Source organism: Myxocyprinus asiaticus, chromosome 7 (assembly GCF_019703515.2).
Source record: "Myxocyprinus asiaticus isolate MX2 ecotype Aquarium Trade chromosome 7, UBuf_Myxa_2, whole genome shotgun sequence".
NCBI lineage: Eukaryota > Metazoa > Chordata > Actinopteri > Cypriniformes > Catostomidae > Myxocyprinus > Myxocyprinus asiaticus.
The window spans coordinates 46,096,734-46,118,833 of NC_059350.1; the positions used below are offsets into that span (position 1 = coordinate 46,096,734).

A 22,100-nucleotide genomic window follows, 5' to 3' on the forward strand; every position below is an offset into this window, starting at 1 on the left:
TGGGAGAAAACTTGTAAGAAAACAAATGGAACAAAACAAACGAATAACACGATAACAAACTGAATAACTGATAAACAAGATAATTAACAAGACAGAGGGGTAACACAAACACTGGTCAACAAACATGGGAACAAAACGATCTGACAAACACTAGAGGAAAGGGAGCACAATATATACAGCCAAGGCACAAGCGGAAACAAGTGAAGGCAATCAACATAACGTGGACTAAACTAGGGGTGAGGCCAGAGGGAATGAGGGGGCGGAGTTGGGAGAGCACATGGCAAGCAAACATAAACACTAGACTAAGCCATGTGCTCATACATAACACAAATTCACATAAACAAACAACCGAAAAAGACAGAAGAGCAGACAGAGAAGGATCATGACAATTGCTGCTTTTGAATTTGGTCTTTCTCCATTCAAGCAGATAGGAGTTGTACGACTAGAAAATAGGTGTCCAGAGGCATTATGAATATGGCTGCCAAATCTTTAAATTTTTATAATTTTAATATGTTCCTTGAGGTCACATATTTGTAAAACATGATCATTTACACCTTCATTCTGAGCCTCTGTCAGAAGTACTCTATTTTGGTGCTGCTTCTCCTTTAAAACTTGACAGTAAACGCCTACTGTTATGATTGGCTCTCTGCTCTTGACTGACCTGCTCTCTTCTTGCCATCTCACTGCTTACCACTACTGAGCAGGCTTCAGAAGTGATAAGGTAAAGTAGGCCTTATTCTGTTATTGTGGAAGCGGTCAGATGCAAATGTCTACCACAGTGTGACATCACAATATGTAGCAAGTAGAGAGAGTTGTTTTGGTAGCTTGGTTTCAACAAATGCTCTTTTTGCAGTGAGGAGGAAGTTTTGAGTTCTGAAACTTACAGGGTGTTTTTGTAGTACAATAACCTTTGTATAAAAAGATCAATGACAATTTGATTCCTCATGTGGGACTTTGGTGGTGCTCAATCACTTGTTTTCTTATGTAATCAAAAATGTTTGATTACACCTCAACTGCAGACCAGTCTGACTAGCCTAGCTGTGTTGGCAGTGACCAGCCAAATGCACATGTAATTGCCCAAAATTACAACAAATATAATGGGTTTTAACTGGTCATTTATGATGGTCACCATCTGAACAAACTTTGCTAGTCTAGGCCGTCTTTCAGGCAGGATTTGGTTTTGGAATTCAGATACATAGCGTTCCAATTCAAACTTGTGGAAAACCAAGCACCTATTTGACTCTGCTGAAAATAGCATTATCAAATGTGTGTCATAAATTAAACAGCGGATTAATTGATTCATTGATAAATGTAATGACATTCTTTTCACAAGTGACATCTCTGTGGCAAAGTGTGCTTAGTCTATTCATCTACGGGAATATGAGAACAGACAGTAATTACCGCAGATGAGGAGACTGACAAGCTTATCAAGCGGGATTCAAAAACCAGCAGCTACATCAAAGAGGTGCAATTTATACATATCAAAAAACAGCTTTAGCCGCCAGAGCTTCACTTACACACTTCATTCATAGACCGCATCAAACAACTTAAGTGCCTGTGCTTCACTCCAACAATACATCTGTCTCTCTCTCATGGCTATGAATTGAAGTATCAAAAATACTCTGTGGAACATACACCGATCAGCCACAACATTAAAACCACCTGCCTAATATTGTGTAGGTCCTCCCCGTGCCGCCAAAACAGCACCAACCCGCATCTTGGAATAGCATTCTGAGATGATATTCTTCTCACCTCAATTGTACAGAGTGGTTATCTGAGTTACCGTAGACTTTGTCAGTTTGAAACAGTCTGGCCATTCTCCGTTGACCTCTCTCATCAATAAGGTGTTTCCATCCACGGAACTGCCGCTCACTGGATATTTTTTGTTTTTGGCAACATTCTGAATAAATTCTTGAGACTGTTGTGTGAAAGTCCCAGGAGATCAGCAGTTACAGAAATACTCAAACCAGCCCACCTGGCACCATCAATCATCCATACGAATATCTAATCAGCCAATCATGTAGCAGCAGTGCAATGCATAAAATCATGCCTATATGGGTCAAGAGCTTCAGTTAATGTTCACATCAACCATCAGAATGATGAAAAAATTTGATCCCTGTGATTTGGACTGTGGCATGATTGATGGTGCCAGATGGGCTCAGACAACCACTCTGTACAACTGTGGTGAGAAGAAATAAAATTAATTTCTAGGACAAATCAAAAACATGTTTAAACATGAGCAAGGTTGCAATTCCTCTAATACTAAGGATTCATCCTAAAAATACTGTTATACTGAAGGGGTAAAGGATCATATTGAGCTTTGGCAAAACAGCAGATTTGTATTACCCATAGCTAACACTAAACTAATCAAAAGCAATCAGAATATAAATGACTAAAACCACTGGTTAATTTGCTCAAAGGTTTAAGAGATGGGCAAATTGCACAATGATATAATCCTTTTCTTCATTAACATGATTAATGAGAAAAAGGCAGCTTGGATTGCTTTGAGTCGCAGGGGCCCCAATGAAGGGTTCTGCTGTAGGCCCTGAAATGATCTACTATGGTCACACTGACCAAGATATCAAATGATATATTTAGTTTTGTTTTTCATTTAAAATTTTAGTTTTTATCCTTCTTAAAAATGCAGTGTGTAATTTCTGCGCCATTGGCCATACAGGTTTTTCACCTTTTTTGCCTTCACTCGTTCATTTTACATAGTCCTGCATTGTGACAAATAATTGTTTTAAAGGGGAAAAATTAACTGCACTATAAACATTTTTTTATTATTATTCATAATAATTATATGCATATAATAAAATAAAATTTTGGGTAACACATTACAATAAGGTACCATTCGTTAACATCAGTTATCATAAACAACAAACACTGAACAATCTATATTTTACAGCATTTTATTAATCTTTGTTAATGTAAAAATGTATTAGTATATGTTGAAATTAACATTAACCAAGATTAGTAAATGCTATAAATGTATTGTTCATTGTTAGTTCATGTTAACTAATTTTATCAAATGGAACCTTATTGTAAAGTGTTACTAAATGTTGTTTAAAACAGTTAAATAAAATAGAACCTTATGTACCTTTCTGGCATATATAGTGTGTGTACCTCAACCAGATCTCATGACAAGTCATAATAATAGTACAAGATGATGGATGAATCATAAGAAATAGGACTAGTTGTTTCATATACAAATATGTACGATTTTGACTCCTACATAGAAAAATAAATGAAAGAATAATGTTATTATGATTTTTCCAAAGTTCAACCCCTAACCTTTAGTCAAACACTAAACCTTACCAAGATTTTAATAGGAAAATCACTATTGTGTACCACGGAAGAAAGAAAACATGGGAGGTTTTGAACAAGTGTTCTTACTATTTTACCTGTTTAACCCTGAACCTGAACCTAAACCTAAACATGAAATCTAAAGGCCAGGGTATATATACTTTGTTTTTCTGCGTTCCGAACATATTGCACCCAGTCGACCACATTGCCTTTGAAAGTATAGTCTTTTGACCATGAGCGAATACGAATGCATTCGACGCATGCACACTACAGCTGTTTTGTGATACTCTTTTAGTACAGTCAAAGGCAGGCGCATGTGCCAATGATGCACACAGATAAAGACTGTCCGAGTGTTGAGAAAATCTGGGCCGCACACAGAATGTGCTGATGACGAAATTTTTGTGTGTGGAGCAATCAGCATCGCAGAAAACCGAAGTATACTTTGTCCTTAAGCCCTTACCTAAACACCTAAATAAAGTGTTAGATAGTGTCAGCTATCTGAAAATGTCATGCCTGTGTTGTATCAGTTTGAATGTCTGTTTGTTTCTGGTTGATATCAATGGGAATAAAAGTCATACCTTTTTTTAAGTCCTACTATACCTTAAGATATCGCCATTTTGCGAGTTGTCGTGAGACTGTGTTGGTGTGTGGCAATAGGTTTGTCTTGTTTTAATCCTAGAATTATGTTTTGACTCTGTTTCCTCCTCTTTAGTTGGCTGTGTGAAATAGAGCCTTTTAGCAATCAATGTTTTCTTAACTTGCTTACTTATACATGAACACTACTACACGCTGGGCACAAATTAACTAGAAAGGAAGCATGGTGACCAGCAGTTACTTTGCTCTAATTTGTCTCTTCTATTTCACCTCTTAATTTGATTCTTCCTCTGCCTCTTTCACACATATGTAGAGTTAAGGGCAGGTTTAGTGTAATCTAAGATGGCAGTCTATTTCAATGGCCACTAACAAATGAATGTGAAAGAAAGACGTTAATGTTAATGTTAATTAATGTTTCAATCATTTACTGCTCATTGGATTTTACCTGATTTACTCATGAGGCCATGTTTTAACAGAGGAAATGCATAAGTGTAACCATCCGGATCAGCTCATTCATCCGTCCAAGCACACACACACACATATGCGTACATGATTGACATTATAAGTCTTCGTTCAATTTTATGCCAAGAAGATTTTTCCTTGCACTGCCCAGCAACAATATTTACATAGTGGCGTCTTTAAGACCGCATGACTAGTTCTGTCCCAATTTACATATGCTCCATACTAGTATGCCAGATTAGAATAAGTGTGTCTCAGATCATAGTATGTTTAAAATAGTATGCCAAAGGTGCTCTAATAGTACTATTTCCATTGGATTTTCAAAGTGGCGGGTATTGCCCACAACACATTGATTGTGCAACAGATCATCACATTATTTGAAAAACAATACATTTTAACACTTGTATTGCATACCCACCTACATTTACACACTTAATCCAATGTGACTAGCTTCCATGGTAGATCACCTGATAGAGTGTTGGACTTAGGACTTGTAAGACTGCAGTTCGAGACAAGCTAACACGTGAGACGAGAGTGTCATACAAGCGGCACGATATTACGTGGTTGCTTCAGAAAAATAACTTTTCATTTATCATTTTGTTTTTGGACAATATCTGTTAGGTTTAGGCGTTGATTAAGGGTAAGGATGCCTGTTTTGTGTCTACCTCTCTTTTCATTTTAGATCACTAATGGTTAGGTTTTGGTTTAAATTTTATGTTAGAGAGGTATGTTTTACTCATTAAAACCTCCATCTAATATTCACCTTAAAAACCTTGTCTGATTAAGACACCATTTCACTCGCTTTTGATGCCCCTCCGCTGGACATTTCACTGGGAAACTGCAGCCAAATGTGTTATAAGGCACATAATTTCATTTTGCAAAAATGTTGCCACGGTCACGTAATTTTCCTGAGACCAGGCTGCAAGTAATGTACTTGAAAGTAATTAACTTAACTGAATGTCAGTAACAGTTATCTGATTACAATAATTTAAAATGTAAGGCATTACAGTACTTTTTGTAGTGAAAAAAGTAATTTGATTACAGTAATTACACACAAAACTGATTATCATAATATCAATGAGACAAGCTATAGCATGAATAAATAACTTTCAGATATCCTTATTACTGAAAGATGGTATATGATTCTAAAATTGCTTATATTAAACTAAGTAAGAATGTAATCCGATTCGGGAACTCAACTACAAGAACAAAACACAGAGAGTACGCCTTTAAACCCCCCTTTCTCTGTGTATGTTTCACCCTCTTTTTTCACTCCCTGATAGCTGTTAGGTGATAGATAAAGAGATTGGAGTGTTTTATTGATCTGAGCGTCCAGACTACAGCAAGACCAATGACCTCCAATCAACACCTGCCAAGACAGTTTAGAGCTCACATTCTGAGAACACTCACACACTCGCTCTGTGAGACACGCGAGGGCAACACACCTACGTAAACGTACGTCCCCATCAGTTTTGTTCCACATCGGCAAACTCTCAATAAGATACTCAGGGTTAATGAGGAAGCATATACAATCTGAAATTAAACCCGACCAGCGATTGCAATTGAATAAAGTATTACCACTGTTTGCACTATTGAAACATGGTGTCCTACATTATGTTCATCTCTTCTCCACACCCTCCTCCCTCTTTACACATTAGTTAGCCAATTACAGAGTGAGACTGGGGAAGAGGTCATATTCTCCAGAGGAGAGGGAAGTGTCAGACACCGCTAGACTTACATGTGTACACACACACACACACACACACACACACACACAAAACAATACGACAACTAATAATTCCAGATAGATTGCATGTCCTTGTACAAAAATAAATGCATGTCTGCATTTACAGATTTATTTATTATATTTACGCTTGTAGTAGACACTTTCTTATCAAAACGAAGTACAGTGCAAAAAATCATAGAAGCCCGGAAATAAACCCAAATCAGGTAGACGAAAATAACCCACTTTACTCTTAGAACAAAAAATAACTGATGCTAACATTGTCTTCCATCATGTGCAACACATACTGTTAACATCTCAAAAAACATGTTGTGGTGTTGCATGACCCTTTAATGGTAATTATCAGGTCAGGTAGCTGAAAATAGACAATTCATGCTAAGATAGGCCCTAAAAACCAAGCAAAAGTGATTGTAAAAACATTTAACTTCTCATCACCCTGTGGGGGTTTTATTTTGCAATAATGACTGGCTGACTGTATATTGTCTTGCTAATCACATGACTACTTACCAAATAAAGACAATAAAACCCATGAAATATTGATTTAAGTTGAAATTACTTTATGATGGTAAAAGAACGAGACTGCTGAGCAATAAGACTATATATACAGTATAAACTGATGTGCCAAAACATTATGACCACCTGGCTAATATGCTGTTGGTCCTCCATGTGCTGCCAAAACAGCACCGTCCCACTGAGGCATGTACTCTAATAGACCCCTGAAGGTGTCCTGTGGTATCTGACACCAAGACATTAGCAGCAGATCCTTCAAGTCCTGTAAGTTGCAAGGTGGAGCCACCGTGGATCGGACTTGTTGGTCCAGCACATCCCACAGATGCTCAATCGGATTGAGATCTGGGGAATTTGGAGGCCAGGGCAAAACCTTAAACTCTTCATCATGTTCAAACCATCCCCGAACAATGTGTGCAGTGTGGCAGAGCGCATTATCCTGCTGAAAGAGGCCACTGACATCAGAAAATACCATTGCCATGAAGGGGTGTACCTGGTCTGCAATGATGTTTAGGTAGGTGACACTTGTAAAATTGATGTCCACATGAATGGCCGGACCCAGGTTTTCCCAGTAGAACATTGCCCAGAGCATCACACTTCCTCCACTGGCTTGTCGTCTTCCTACAGTGCATCCTGGTGTCCTCACTTCCCCACATAAATGGGGCACATGTACATGGCCATCCAAGTGATGTAAAAGAAAACGAGACTCATCGGACCAGGCGACCTTCTTCCACTGCTCCAAGGTCCAGTTTTGACACTCGCACGCCCATTGTAGGTGCTTTCGACGCTGGACAGGGGTCATCATGGGCAGTCTGACCGGTCTCCGTCAACGCAGCCCCAGACGCAGCAGGATGCGATGCACTGTGTGTTGTAACACATTCCTTCCGTAACCATCATTACAATTTTCTGTGACTTGTGCCACGGGAGACCTTTTGTCGGTTCGGACCAGACGGGATAACCTTCGTTGCCCTCGTGCATCGATGAGCCTTGGGCGCCCAACACCCTATCGCCGGTTTGTGGTTTGTCCCTCCTCGGACCACTGTCAGTAGGTACTCACCTCTGCTGGCTGGGAGCACCCCACAAGCCTTGCCGTTTCAGAGATGCTCTGACCCAGTCGTCAGGCCATAACAATTTGGCCCTTGTCACTGTCACTCAGGTCTTTACTCCTGCCCATTTCTCCTGCATTCATTACGTTGACTACGAGAACTGATTGTTCACTTACCATCTAATCTACCCAGACCTTGACATGTGGCCTTGTTCGGAGATGATCAACGTTATTCGCTTTATCTGTGAGTGGTCATAATGTTTTGGCTCATCAGTGTATATGCGCAACTAACGGAAATCAGTTGCCTGAGACAACGGTCAGTTTAGCGGTCATTATAGAAAAATTTTTAACCCCAGAATTTCACAATTGACCAATGAGAAGTATTGAGAGCCATGTTATAAATGTAACCTATAAATAGCTGGTTTATTTTGTTATGCATGTACATAGATTTGGCTTAGTCTCCTAGATTTACACTTTTTCTTCTGTTACAACTTGTCACTTCTGAGAACACATTAGTTCAAATATATATAAATATACGAAATTATCGTAACTCCTTTTTACTCTTTTCTTAAACCTCTTTTTTATTTTATTTCTTTTCATTTTAAAGATAATACATACTCTGCTCAGCTCCGAAAATGCTAATTGCTCTGTCAGACCAGAGTTGGTCTTTTCTTGTATGTTGTAGCATGTGTGTGTGTGTGTGTGTGTGTGTGTGTGTGTGTGTGTGTGTGTGTGTGTGTGTCTTATTAGACAATCAGTTTTAACGCCTTGCCAGTCCACTACCCACAATTCCAGTGCAGCAAAGGGACTTTCCTGATGAAAGAATGTGAGTATGTGGTTGTCTATTAAGATATGTAAATTTCTAATCTCTCAAAGCCTGCTTCCACACCATCCCTCTCCCTTTTTCTCTTTCTCTCTCTCCCACTCTCTTCCCTGTTTCTCCTTTTCTCTGCCTCTCATGTCAACAGCAATATTATAGTGATTTGTGTAGTGTATTTCAGAACTGTCTTCTGAGAGCACAGCTCATTGCTAATTAAAATCATAGAGGATGAACAAAGCCGGATGTCAAGGCTTTAATTAGTACATGCACAAATGTATATTCCAACACACATTCTATAGGCAGGTATCAACACATGAAATGCAATTATACTGCTGCCAATCACACATCTTTGTCATCACCATCTACATCATCTGCACTGGTAACACTGTCCTGTCTCTTTCTGGCCCTTTCCTCTTCTGAATGTTCCTGGTGTTCTACTGGACCTCATTATGTGTCTATAAGGCTGGAGTATTCCCATGGGCATGTCCTGTTTCAGACAGTGAACAATTAAACAAGAACCAGGGAAAGACAAATGAGACCAAAAGGACACAAGAATAGGACAGTTGATGTTTACGTGTGGACAGCATAGGACGTAGATCATCAAAAAGCAATGATAATTGAAATACAGCCAAAAAGGGCATTTACACACTTAAGTTTTTGCTATGCCAGAGAATGCTGCAAATCCACTGATTTCGATGGGAAGGCAAGGCAAGTTTATTTATATAGCACATTTCATACACAATGGCAACTCAAAGTGTTTTACATAAAAATGATAAAGAAAATACAAGTTACATAAAAATAAATTTAAAATGCAATTAAGAACATGAAATAAGATTAAAAAGTAATCAAATACATTTTAAAGAAAAACTTGAAATGATTAAAATGAATAAAAAAGAAATAGAATACTAAATTGTTAAAAAATAAAATAATAAAATAGAATTATTAAAATGAATGAAAGCAGTTAGTAAGTGCAGCACAATGCTCAGTCAGAAAATGCACAGCTAAACTGATGTGTTTTCAGTCTGGATTTAATTGTGGCTACTCTTGGGGCATATCTAACCTCTTCTGGAAGCTGGTTTCAGCTGCGGGTGGCATATTAACTAAACACAGTCTCACCTTGTTTTGAGTAAACACTTGGTATTTCTTGCTGACTTGATCCTAATGATCTAAGAGGCCTGTTAGGTTTATATTCAACAAGCATATCTGCAATGTATTTAGGTGCAAGCCTTTGAGTGATTTATAAACGAGTTATAGTGCCTTAAAATCAATTCTAAATGTGACTGGAAGCCAGTGTAAAGACCTAAGTACTGGAGAGATATGCTCAGTCTTTTTTGTTCTGGTAAGAATCCTGGAAGCAGCATTCTGAATGAGCTGCAGCTGTCTAATTGTCTTTACGGGAATGCCGGCAAGGAGTCCATTGCAGTAGTCGACCCTACTGGTGATGAATGCATGAACAAGTTTCTTTAAGTCTTGACTGGATACAAAATATCTCATTCTCTCTATATTTTTTTAGATGATAGAAGGCTGATTTGTTTATTGCTTTGATGTGACTACTGAAACTAAGGTCTGACTCCAAAATAACACCAAGATTCCTTACTTGATTTTTTGTCTTTAGACCTATGGAGTCAAGGTATTTGTTCACCTTGGGAATTTCACCTTTGTTGCCAAATACAATGATCTCTGTCTTGTCTGTGTTTAACTGAAGGATGTTTCGGCACATCCAACTGTTAATTTCATCGAGGCACTGGTGCAGGGAGTCTATGGGGCTGTAGTCACTCTGCGATAGGGCTAGGTAGATCTGGGTGTCATCTGCATAGTTATGGTATGCAATTTGGTTCTTTTTCATAATTTGGCCTAGTGGGAGCATTTACAGGTTAAACAGAAGTGGTGCAAGAATTTAGCCTTGCGGGACTCCACAAGTCATGGATGTCCACTCAGATTCATAGTTTTCTATGTTCACAAAGTAACCCCTCCCATCTAGATATGACCTGAACCAGCTGAGGGCCGTCCCAGAGAGCCCTACACAGTTTTCTTGTCTGTCTAGGAGTGTTTTGTGGTCAACAGTGTCAAATGCAGCACTGAGATCCAATAAAACCAGCACTGATATTTTAACTGCATCAGTATTTAGCCATATATCATTTATTATCTTTATGAGTGCCATCTCTGTGCTGTGATGCTGCTGAAAACCAGACTAAAAATTGTCCAAGTAGCAATTTGAGTTTAAGAATTTGTTCAGCAGATTGAAAACAACCTTTTCAATGATCTTGCCTATGAAAGGGAGGATTTGAAATTGGCTTGTAGTTCTTTAATATGCCGTTATCCAGATTGCTCTTTTTTAGAAGGGGCTTAAAAACTGCAGTTTTTAGAGACTTCGGAAAAGTGCCTGAAATGAGTGAGGCATTCACAACTGATCTCTCAAAGAGATCAGTTTCTGGACAGTTAAACACATTTTTGAAAAAAGATGTGGGGAGAGTGTAAAGACAGTAGGTCAATGTTTTAAGCTGCTCTACTGTTTCTTCCAGGGTTTTGCTATCAGTTGCCTCAAAATCAGACATACTGTCTAATTTCTGAAGTTGTTGTGGTGGGCTCTGTCTAACCTCAGGGCAACATGAGGACAAGCTGATTGCCATTCTAATGACATTGATTTTTTTTCCTGAAAAAAGATGCAAACTCATTGCATTTGCTGTCAGAGAGCATTTCACAGGGAACCTGTGTTGGTGGGTTAGTTAGTCTATCTACAGTAGCAAACAGAGTCCCGGTGTTGTTTATATTGCTGTTTATAATGTTGGAGAAGAAAGTCTGTGTAGCTGTGCCTAGTTCCAAATTAAAAGCATTAAAGGCTGTCTCTATAGATATTTTAATGGACTTCAAGTTTTTTTTCTGCCATATTCGTTCTGCTTTTCTGTATTTCCTTTTCATGCTTTGCACTGCTGTTGTGTTTCTCCAAGGTGCTTTACAGTAATCTTCCTGGCCTTTACAGGAGCAATGTCATCAATAACGTTTTTAGAGTTAAAGTTATCAAGGAGAACATCAACAGATACTGCAGACATACTTGGTGTCATAGATAAAGCCTTTATAAATTGCACACTAATGTTTTCATTTATGTACCTCTTGATGGAGACAGATCTAACGTCAGTGGGTGGAGAAATCAGTAGATCAAAGAAAATACAGAGATGGTCAGATAGCGCTACATCCTTAATAACAGTGGATGAAATGTTCAGACCCTTACTAATAAGCAGATCTAGAGTGTGGCCGCGAGTGTGTGTGGATCCAATTATATGTTGTGTCAAGTCAAAAGTGTTTAAAACAGTTCTTTGGCAGGGGGCCTGGATAGCTCAGCAAGTAAAGACACTGACTACCACACCTGGATTCGTAAGTTCGAATCCAGGGAGTACTGAGTGACTCCAGTCAGGCTTCCTAAGCAACCAATTGGTCCGGTTGCTAGGGTGGGTAGAGTCATGTTGGGTTAACCTCCTCGTGGTCGCTATAATGCGTGGTTCTCGCTCTCGGTGGGGCGCGTGGTGAGTTGTGCGTGGATGCCGCAGAGAATAGCGTGAAGCCTCCACACGCTCTAGGTCTCCGCATTAATGCACTCAACAAGCCACGTGATAAGATGCATGGACACAGAAGTAACTGAGATTTGTCCTCCGCCACCCGGATTGAGGTGAGTCACTATGCCACCATGACGACCTAGAGCGCATTGGGAATTGGGCATTCCAAATTGGGGAGAAAAAGGGGAGAGAAAAAAAATAACTGTTATTTGGGAGTGTTGTTTTCAGGATTATCTATATGGATATTAAAGTCCCCTGCAATAATACAACAGTCAAATTCAGATGAAATTGCAGATAAAATTTCTGTAAAATTGTCAATAAATGGTGCATTGCAAGGACAGAGGAAAAACCCAAGACTTTGCAAAAGTGACACTCTATTGGATAAAATTTTATTTTTTGCTAGAATGCACACTGATGTAGTTTTCCCCTGATTTAATCTTTTATTGACAGTTTCATTTGTGATGGAAATCACAAATGAAAACTCACTATGTTCTTGCTTGATTTTACACGTGTTTATAACACATAATGCATGTGCCTTGGGAGCAGTAGTTGACAATATGTGTTTTTCAATGGGCAACAATATTATGCATAAAACATAAAAACAATAAGACATACAGAAAATGTGACACAAAAAAATTACACTTTCGAACAATATTTACCAAAGATTCACCAAAAAATTTGAAAACAGAAACTGTTTCTTATTCTTAAACAAAGCCGTTGGTATATTTTGGAAGCGGCATAAGGGGAAACTATGACATTTGTTAATTGGCATGTGTTTTATAAGCATTAGCAGCAACGTGCCTAGCAACGTTTTGTTAACTGATTACTCCCAGATTTAATTATTTTACTTACAAAATAAAACATTTTAATGAACATTTGTGTCCCTAATTTTTACTATGTGGTAACCATTTTATAAAAGCAATAAGGCACTCGAGGCTGTGCCATATTGTGAATATCGTCACGGCTTTGTGTCGTGCCTTACAAGTGTTCAGCCGTGATTATTCACAATATAGCATGGCCTCTCATGCCTAATTTCTTAAAGGATTAATTCACCCAAAAATGAAAATTCAGTCATTGTTTACTTGTGTACATCCCCTGTGCTGTTATAACCCTATATGACTTGTTTTCTTTTTCTTAACACAAAGGGAGAAATTGTGAAGAAAAAAAATTGCTCAGTGATGTCATACAATGGCAGTTTATGGTGGCCACTTCTTCAAGCTTCAAAAGGACGCAAAAGTATAATTCAGATGTCTAAAATGTAGCTACCTGTTTTATTCCATGACAGCTCGTGCAACATGGCGTAATCGTACAATACTGTACATCTGGCCTTGTAGGAAAACGTACGGCTTTTATTTACATACACACCGACCAATCAACAAAAACTATTTCAAATCGATACATTTTTGCTAACCTTCTATCCAACACTTTATTTTAATATTTTAATATCAAGATCAAATGCATGTATACCCACAAATTGTGAACAAATTTGCTCATTATGCAATAAAAAGACTGATGTAGGTGACTTAACCTGTAACACAGTATGCCTCCCTTGTTTCGTTCCATACCGCCATGTTTTCTTTCTTTTGTGGTAGTACACAACAGTGATTTTCCTCTTAAAATCATGATTAGGTTTAGGGTTTTGGTATTCAAATGTATTGTTATCATGTCAGGGTTATGATTAGGTTTGGGGCTTGGGCAAGGGGTTAAATTATGATCAAAACCCTGCTGATTTCTTATAATTTCCACATCTTGTACTACTCCAATAACTTGTTATGAGAAGGGGTTGACCGTTTCCCTAAAGCATCTTAACTTAACTGAAATAGTACTTGAAACTTTTTGTTGACCTACGAGTGCTCTGGAGTAATCATAGAGTGTTTAAATGCATCTAAAGACAAACTTATGTAATCACCTGCGACTTTAATATTTAAGATATTATATTATTGTCTAATTATACTGTATATAATTGTCTAAAAGTAATAGATCATTCTGCACAAATAGTGTAGCATTATGTAGATAATTAGGCTGAATATTTAAGAAAATAACATATAACCTTTCATAAGCAAGGTAAATGCCAATTTATAAAGTTACGCAAAAGCTATAATGACGTTACAATGACGAGCGATTCGAGGTGACAATTCAGCTCTTCACAAACAGACAGTGGCACTTATGTAGCACAAAGTGCATTCTTGCGCATTCCTTTTAAGTGCATTTTTGGGAAATGCACATAGAAAAGGAACGGCTGTTCATAACCTTGCATGTAGGGAGAGCGCTCCATCGTTATCAGGAAACACAGTGCACGCCGATAAATCTGTTTAATCAGCAAAAACTCAGGCAAATAAAAGATAATGTAGTAAAACAGAGGTAGATAGAAAAAGTAACTCAGTGTGAGGGGCATGTTAACAAGTTTGAGAGTTTATCCCAATATGCGGATAACGTAAGAGCTCATGTAATGTAAAGTTTCATGTAAAGCAACATGCAAATTTGTCAAACGAGTTTAGGACCAGACTGATCTCATAGTGAATTCCAAAACAGTAAGTTGACTTGTCTTGAGCTAAACTTGGTCTATGCTAACTGAAATTTGAAGCACTGCCCCCAGTCAGGGGCATAGCACCAAATTTTGGGCCCCAGGCACAGAAGTATTTTAGGGCCCCCTGACCAATTTGGGTTTTTGTGGGGAGAATATCCAGTATAAACATTTTAGATGGATATTTAACAGTGCTAATTCATAACTTTTTGTGTTCAAACGCAAATATTATTTGGATCAAACAATACATTATTAAAAAATATACTAAGCCTACTAACAAAATAAATATACAAAGATACATCGTTATCTTGTTGGCAAAGTTACCATAACATTTCTGAAATGAGAAGAGTGCCAGGTTGTTCAGTCTATCCTGAGACATTTCTGCTCTCAGGTAGTTTTAGAAAGTCTTAACTTGCTAACTGATGAAACAGGAATATTTTGGTTACAATGTCCATTTAACCATATAAAATAAATTATTTCTGAGCTCATGCTGATAATTATGAAGGGAACTTCTCACATTCTAGGTAACCCTTCTAAATACATTTGTAAAATATTAATTTTACAAATTATACTTTTGTCAGTTTCTCATCATATTGGTTGCATTTTAGCTTTTGAAAAATTGTCAAATTCATTATATTTTCTTGCCAAAAGCAATTTTGACACGTGGCAAGTGTTAATTTTGGACCATGTTTACATGAATATCAAACAAATATTCACCTACATTAACGGAGTAAGCAAATGACATCATGATGTGTACTCAGTTTGGACCACGCGCTGGCTGATGGACCAGACCACTTTCGCTTTTGTTGAGCGGGGGTGGGGGTCGCTTACATGGGACAAGGCAGATTATATAGGAACTCCCCATTTTTACGGATGGAAAACAGAGTCTTGCGACGTTTTATTCCAATCAATAGCATGTTATTATGATATACTGTATATATAACAAATGATAATATAATGGAACATCAATGATACCTTTCTGTGGGACCCCCTCCAGTGAGGGCCCCTGTTACTCAGGTCCATCATTACCCGTGGTCCGACACCCCTGACTCCAGTGGCCAAATCGGGAAGTGTTTTTGAATGCAAGGGCATGTGCGAGCTCCAGTTTCCAGGTGAATTGGTTGCAGAGGGACGCTAAAAGCGAGTTGTAAAGCCGATGTCAGGTTACTAGAACATTCGGAAGCAACATTCCGACATCCCGTGTGATCATGTTGCTAGAACAACAAAACATGGGAAGAATTTTAAAATGAAGGCCAACACTAAATTTCAATAAGTTGCATTCATTGACTGGAGGATGCATCTATAGCTCCTATCTGCAGGTTTCAGATTATAAATATGAATGTTGTCTTGCTACATTTTGATGACAGATGGTTTTTATCAGATGGTCAAATGGTAATAAATACTGTATTTCTACATTAATGTGCAGTAAGTGACTATAATACTAAAAGGCCTTTATGTATATTTTTTCATATATTTTTTTCTCATAAGCCATTAACATTTTATTGCAATTTTGAAGCAAATCAAATCTCCATTTTTTTTCCATTTATTCTGTCTCACTCTCTCACCCTCTGCCTCAGGTCTTGTACTGTACGTGCTAGACTGGGAGACATTTAATCGGCCGAATCGAGCTTTCATATCTATTACAAAAATCAAATAATTCTCCATGATTTACTCCCCCTAGCAACCAAGGCGCAGAGCCATAGCAACTGGCATAGCCTGGGGCGTTAGGTTTAATCAGGTTGAAAATATTTCAATTATTGTGTTGGTTTGTGTGTGTGTGTGTGTGTGAGAGAGAGACTTGGGATCATTTTGATTTTAACAGGTAGGAGAAATTGTGTGATAAAAGGAAATGGAATTGCTGATATTTTCCATATCATTTTATGTTTGAGTGTGTGTGTTGGATTGGTAACATTTGTTTCTTGTCTTTTCTGACAGAGTCGGTGGACAAAACATCAAATATTACCCAGATGATTTTAAATGAGGGATTACTCTATATCTCCCTCTCTAACGCTCACTCTCTCTGTTGTTTAGTGTTAAATATTCACGCAACTCGTTCACAGTCCCTGGAAGATGCATCAGCTCCCATTTAGCATTCAGGTGTTTAGGGAAATACCGCCACAAACCTGGAAACCTTTAGAGACTAAACACAAAGATAACGCATATAAAAAGTGTGAGTACATGTGTCTATAGATGTGTTGGTGTATGTGTAGAAGCGTAGCTGTGTGCACTAGTGTGATGTCCTTGGTAGTTGCATACTAAATGAGCTATGGCTGTTATTACTGTGTCTGCTCACCCTAGCGGCCTGGGCAGAGTTCAACCTAACATTAGTCACGCCTAATTCTGTGAACCACTGGAGTGCTTTGCCTAGCAGGCCAATAGTGCTGTTTTTAAATAGCTATTTGCATACAGGATTGGTGATAATTAGAGGCAAAAAATGAAATGTTCTAATAACCAAGTAAATATCGTTTAGTAAGCAAATACTGTAAAATGACAAGAAGTCATGATTACATGGTTATTTTGCTTTTACATGCAGTTCTCTGCTATGTCTAGTCTCAAATTAGGAGAAACATTTCTATTGGCTAATAAAACTGTCCATCACTGCAATTTACTAATTATTGTGTAAATACCAGTGTCGCTCAACAAATTCAAAATAATGTCTATATTGCTTTCTTGTTCATTGTAACACACAAGTCATACACTCAGCACCTCACATTTACTTTATTGAATTCTCGTTGCTTTGCTATTATTTTGGATTAAAATTCTAGACTTTAGTTATTAGCAGTACTTTACACTACTCCCAACGCTAGGACCTTTTTGCATAGCATTTTCTCAGGTTTTATGCCATTATCAATTTAGTGTCATGTATAGCTATTCAGTAATATTAAAAGAGGAACTCAGAGAGAGAGAGAGAGAGAGAGAGAGAGAGAGAGAGAGAGAGAGAGCACAATAGTTTAATCATTAATTGTATGCATGTGTACAGTATGTGTAATAGAATAATTTGCATATTCCTCATTTATCATGAGGAGACGTTTAATAATTATCCCAGGTTAATTCATTATTTTTTGTTCATTTGCAATTAATGATAATAACTTATTATAATAATTATAATTATAATAGTAATCAGTATTCCATGCTGTATTTAATTAATGTAGTTAGTTAATTATTTCAACAGCAATGGGAAAACACGTTTTTCTTTCCTTACATTTGTCTACTTGTAATTTTGTAGAAGACAGAAAGCAGGAATTTTTCCTGTCTCATGATTTTAATGTGTTCTTGATGCTTACCGGCATTTACTCAAAAGAACGCCATTTTTAGCGCCTGAAAAAGAAATACTGAAACAAGAAAAATAATGTCTTTGCAAATGATTCTCACATCACTTTTACATTATTGGTTTACTATGCTACAGTACATCCTTTTTCTCTTTTCTTAACCACTGATAAATTTGTATTCAACTAAATGAGCTATTGAGTATGTTATTGCAATTATGATTATTTTGTATATTTATTTATAGTATCTTGTCTTGTGTCACTTTCCATAACTCCTCCTAACATAAGGCTTTAGTACAAAAATATACTTATCGTTATCTTATTTGGTTGTATATGTAACTGTTAAGTTGCAAGTTCATGATATTGCTCATGATTCAACAGTCTCAAATAATTATGGAAATACCTATCACTATTTGCAGTAGGGGTAGATTACTTAATAATGCAGTTAAGTCATTATTCTCTGTATATCTCATGTTGTGGAAAAATTAATTGTTGTACTGCATGTTCCCATCTGCTGACACAGTTGGACACATCTAAACAATTACTGCTTGTAAACAGTAAAGTTGTAATGCAGATCTAACTCTCTTTCACTTTTTTTTTTTTTTTTGTCTCTTGCAGATAGAAGTTAAGAGAGAGAGAGAGAGAGAGAGAGAGAATAAGTATTAGGGTGGTTAGGAGAGAAAGAAAGAGAATGAGAGAGAGAGAAAGAGAGAGAGAGGGAGAGAGAGAGAGATTCATATCAGACCCTTTTTAATTGCAGCAAGAGTATGCCCACTGGCCCGCACCAAAGCAAATGGAAACTGAAATAAGACTGGTCAAATGAAACATTGGAAACAATGGACACTATAATTTAGCATATGAGTTATGCCAGCTTTAAACCTATTATATCTCATTGACTTGCACCAGATTTTGTGTGTCTCTGTGTGTGTGTCCACTCTTTCTTATATTTTTTGCTTTAATTAAATGCAAGAAATATAGTTTTTTATGTATGCAATGTGAGTGGATGTTTGCTTAATCTTGTCCTTCAGGAGCGATTTAAATGAATGGGAGCTTAATTGTTCCCTTGTTAAAATCTTTTCAATGTAACAGAGTTTAGGCAGCCACTAACATGATTAAAATTATCACTGGCATTCACAGGACCAGCATATGGCAATAACCAATGCATTCAAATGGTGTCCGAATTATTACAGCACATAAAACACAGTTTTCAGAATAAATTCTGGTATAGCACACAATTGTATAGTCACGAAAAAGACAGATAAATATCCATATCACCCCCTTGTTCATCTAAATTTCTCACTGTTCCTGCAAGAAGTAAAATATTTGTAGAATTTGGTAGGGTGAAATAGGTTAATCTGTGACTTTTCTTTTTTTGTTGCATTTATGACTTCCTCCACGACACGTCGGACAAACAAATGAGACTTTAATCACTTGAAAACTGAGCTTGAATATGGTACTGCAAGAAATGTAGCATACATATCAACTTAAGTGTCCCACATTACCCAAACCCCCCTAATTCAATGTGTTTGTTTAAAGAAATATTCTGGGTTCAATACAAGTTAAGCTCAATCGACAGCATTTGTGGCATAATATTGATTACCACAAAAAAATTATTTTGACTTGTCCCTTCTTTTCTTTAAAAAAGCAAAAATCTGGGTTTCAGTGAGGCACTTACAGTGGAAGTGAATGGGGGCCAATCCGTAAACATTAAAATACTCACTGTTTCAAAAGTATAGCCACAAGATTTAAACAATATGTATGTTAACATGATTTTAGTGTGATATAATCGATTACTAACCTTTTCTGTGTAAAGTTATAGCCAATTTTACAACTTCGTTGCCATGAATATGTAATGTCAACAACCACCAAAACCCTAAAACAACTGTAAAAATTACGATTTAGACAACTTTACAGCTCAAATAATACACAAGTTTTAACAGGAGAATTAATGTAAGTGCATTTATCAAATTATAAGCTTCACATTTCTGCCTTTGAACTCTCCAAATTTGGCCCCATTCACTTCCATTGTAAGTACCTCACTGTAACCTAATTTTTTTCTCTTTTTTTTTTAAGAAAAGAAGGGACGAATCGAAATAATTTTTTGTGGTGATCAGCATTATGCCACAAGTTGAGTTTTACTTGTATTAAACCCAGAATATTCCTTTGTTCACTTGAAATTAGGCTCAGATGCATGTTGTTATATAACAAGTATTTACTGGCTTTTTACAGGTGAGCAGTAGTTCTCTTGAACAAGGCTCAACAATAAAAATAAATAAACATTACTGATTTATTTGTCATTTTTAATCCATTTTTGCTCGTTTCATTCTCACAATTTCAGCTAGAATGTTATTTTGGTGAAAAGTTCAAATCAGAAGAACAACGATGTTTAATATATCAATTTAAAATATGTAAGTTTGCATGCCATAAAACACAGCTTCAAGATCAAGGAATGAAGCATTTAGTGACAATGCAGCACTGGCCCAAGGCAAGGGGCAATTCCATCAACTCGTCCCGAGCCAGAGGGCCATCCTTATTGCTGAGCCCTGCTTTAAAGTTTAAAGCATTGCTTTTTGGAAACACAAGTACTGATGAGTTATTTCTGCTATTCACAGATTTTCTTGCCCTTCTCCAATCGCACACACCTGTGGGTCTGATATCTCATTCAAGTTCAGCTAATGGCAGACTGAATCTCCTGCTCGCTCTCTCTCTCTCTCTCTCTCTCTCTCTCTCTTTCTCTCTGTCTCTCTCAGCAGATGCTTGACTCGTCTCTTCCTGCTGGTCCTGGCAGTCTTTGGTGCGACTAGGGGGTCAGTGTAGTCCAACCCAAAGTAAATAATTAGTGATACTGGCTGGAGTTCTTTGCATGTGTGCATGTGTGTACATGTCTATGTGTGTGTGTGTGTGTGTCTTAATTTGGCTAAAGCTTGCGGCCGTGAAGAGAGATGTCATTATTTACGCCAGATTATGGTTGCCGGGTGCCACCAAGGGAGTCTGTTGCCCATTCCACCGGAAAGCAGGCTTAAGCTGTTTATTTACCATTCCTTGCGTATGCATGTGTGTGTGGAGGTTGATGTTTTTAATATGCCTCATCCTCCATTTAACAAGCACTTCAGCGCATTTAGAATGAAATTAAAACTAATTAATTGGGTTTAATGTGATTTTTTTTAATCATTGCTTATTGGGAATGCCCATTTAACATGCAGACCTGCCAGTGCTACTTAAAAAATTCTGTAATCAAATTTATAACACCTTTTATGCGTTATACACACTGATATTATTTAATCCTGTTTTATTATCCCCTTTTCTCCCAATTTGGAATGCCCAGTTCCCACTACTTAGTAGGTCCTTGTGGTGGCGCGGTTACTCACCTCAATCTGGGTGGCGGAGGACAAGTCTCAGTTGCCTCCGCTTCTGTGACCGCCAATCCGCGCATCTTATTACGTGGCTCGTTGTGCATGACACTGTGGAGACTCACAGCACGTGGAGGTTCATGCTACTCTCCGCGATCCACGCACAACTTACCACCCATTGAGAGCGAGAACCCCTAATCGCGACCACGAGGAGGTTACCCTATGTGACTCTACCCTCCTTAGCAACTGGGCCAATTTGGTTGCTTAGGAGACCTGGCTGGAGTCACTCAGCATGCCCTGGATTCGAATTCGCGACTCCAGGGGTGGTAGTCAGTGTCAATACTCGCTGAGCTACCCAGGCCCCCTTGTTTTATTATTTTTTGACTTTGATATCCTGTCTACCCTAACACAAGTCCTTTGTTATGTGATACAAGGTGGCAAAACAGGTGGAACACAGAATTATAACTATGCTTTCAGGACAGATTACAGGAGGAATACATTCAGGCTTATTGGATAATGTTGAATTTTTTAGAAAGACCAGCCAATTGTAGATGTCATTTTATTTTCACGTATACGATTACAGAAAGCATTTATGCAACTGATATCAAGGAACCTTTATGAACATGTCCTCGTCATTGTGCTTCATATGGTTATTATTGTGCAGATATAAACTGGCATAAAGCCATTACTCATATGCACTATAGCGCACTTAAAATAACTCAAATTACAGTTACTGACTTTCAATTATGTTAATAATTTTGTATTACTTGGGTTACACATACAGTACTGTGCAAAAGTCTTAGGTACATAAGAAAACATTTGTCTTAAGATTCGTATTTACAGTATATCATGCTTAAGATGCTTATTCACAGCTTTAGTGTGTCAATAGGAAATATAAGTTTTAGACTCCGAAACATTCCTTTTGCAAATAGAT

At 37.6% G+C, this 22,100-nt stretch overlaps 1 long non-coding RNA gene across 1 annotated transcript; it reads right to left on the reverse strand.

The window, feature by feature from the left end:
- Positions 1-8,712: 8,712 nt before the first annotated feature.
- Positions 8,713-15,758, reverse strand: LOC127444034 (uncharacterized). The gene is made up of 2 exons (XR_007897754.1): positions 15,526-15,758; positions 8,713-12,165 (listed from the first exon to the last, which is right to left on the reverse strand). It is a non-coding gene; the product is annotated as an uncharacterized LOC127444034 (long non-coding RNA).
- Positions 15,759-22,100: the final 6,342 nt, after the last annotated feature.